Source organism: Etheostoma spectabile, chromosome 19 (genome assembly GCF_008692095.1).
Source record: "Etheostoma spectabile isolate EspeVRDwgs_2016 chromosome 19, UIUC_Espe_1.0, whole genome shotgun sequence".
Classification (NCBI taxonomy): Eukaryota; Metazoa; Chordata; class Actinopteri; order Perciformes; family Percidae; genus Etheostoma; species Etheostoma spectabile.
In genome coordinates this window covers 13,878,098-13,880,356 of record NC_045751.1, presented here as the reverse complement: position 1 = coordinate 13,880,356, position 2,259 = coordinate 13,878,098, and positions in this window count along the sequence as shown.

Sequence of the window (2,259 nt, the reverse complement as noted above, 5' to 3'; positions counted from 1 at the left end):
TTGGGTAGTTTTGTGCAGTAAATTTCTTTCTTTCAGATTATTTATTTTCATTATTTATTTAGTGTGGAATTTTCCTTTATTGTGAATGGGAACCGTTTTTGTATATACAAGTTAATTGAATGCAAACATCATAAATTGAATGATATACACATCCATTTGTAGAATGGGAGTAGGTGGAACTCAGGCCTATTGTGTGTGACATGCATACACACTGGCTGCCAATACACTCTCAAACACACACACACACACACACACACACACACACACACACACACACACAACACTGTAGGCCAATGCATATCTACAAGAGGAGGCAAATGTTAACACAACATCTAAATGCATGCATACTGTTGATGAGGCCAACTGAAAAATTTATGAATTTCTGCTCTGAAACTAATCTGTGTGCATTACTGTGTGTATTAATGCGTCACATCTGCGTGTCAGGTTATCGTGAATGTGTTTGCGTGCTTTTTATTCTGTGTGTGTGTGTGGGTCAGTCTGGGCAACAGTCCCACGCAAAGAAGAAAAAGGAGTGGGTTTCACCACAGGAGTAGGTCTGGGCACTGTGCCAATCTCTCTCTCTCTCTCTCCTCTCACCCTCACTCACTCACTCACTCACTCACTCACTCACTCACTCACTCACTCACTCACTCACTCACTCAACTCACACTACCCACACACACCACACACACACACACACACACACACACACACACACACACCACACACACCACACACACACACACACCCCGAGGCAGTGGCCCTGTGCAGTTGATGCCTGCAGGCCTGACCACACTGTCCCCACACACCCAAGGCAGAGAGAAGCTGGAAAAAGGCTAGAGAAGAGGAGAAGAACAGGGGGGAAGAACTGGGGGAGAGCAGAGAGAGGACATGTTGATAAGGTGGAGGCTGAGGCTGAGAGGGACAAGGAAACAGAGGCTGATAATGATAGATAGAGGAAAAACAGACAGAGAAAGACAGGGAGAATGAGGTTAAAAGGAAAAAGAGTTGGAAGCAAACAAATGGAAAAAAAGGAAAGAACGATCACTGGGGTGTGTTTTAAGTAGGTGTGTTTATTGTGGGAGGTGCAGTGAGGGGTCCAGACAGACATGTGGAAAGAAGGGGAAGACAAGGAGAATAAGAAGAAAAGATAGAGAAACAAGTGAAACAACAGTGGGAAATGTTTTTGAAAAAGGAAAGGGGGGGGGGGGGGTTGGGGGGGGGGGGTAACAGAGACAGACAACGGCATTAGGGATAGTGGAAAAGGGATAAGAGCACTCCTTTATCTAGCAGGGGAAGTGTGTACATGCTTGAGAGGCAGACAGAGGGTGAGACAAAGAAAGACAAAGATAGCTAATGTGATATACATTAGTAGTTTGAGGACAGACAAAGCATCTTTCAATTGAACTGACAGAGAGAAGAGAGGACTTGTATGCAAAAGAGAGAAGAGATGAGTCAGGATTCCAGAAAAGGGAAAATCCGAGAAAGTGAAAAAGAAAATGGAACCAAATAGTGGTCAGAATCCTGTTCAAAAGCTAAAAATGCATACTCTAAATACCCGTGTGTATTGGTAAACCTGCAGTAGCTAGAGCTGAGTATCAGTACTCAATGTCTTTAAGGTATCAACAAAAATAGCCCAGTACCGAGTAGTATCAAAACCTCTCCAGTCAAATGATACATGCATTTGATCCTTTTTGTATACAGATCCAGAAAAAACGTTTATTTGTGTGGTTTTGCTTGCAGCCAATCACATCAAGCGTTCTTCGGTTTAATGCAACGTGTGATTGGCCCATTACTGCAGCAGCCAGTATTTGAATGGTTGTGGCATTTTACGCAACTGAATGCTTCTGTTCACATGATGGGTTTCATATAAATTTGAAAAAAAGCTAGCTCTGTAGAGATGAGGCAGCAGTTTTTCTCTGTGGGCTTGTCATTACACGCTATACATATCTCATATACAAAGTTATTTTATGCATTGGGAACACAAAGTATTATTAACTAAAGCTTTAACACTTAAAGCGTAACTTTAATTACATTTTTTTTCAACCTGGATTGTATTTTCCTTTGTTTTTGTGTATAAGTGACTAATGGGAACAACAATCTTTGACATTTGTCCAGTATTAAGCAAGATCGCTGCAGGTCGGCAGCAGCGAAACAGGCTACAATGGAAGTTAATAGGGCAATAGTGCAGCTTATCTACCTTCAAAAAAGTGTTTGTTTTACCGTCAACAGGCTCAGATTAATATTCTAAGTGTCTGA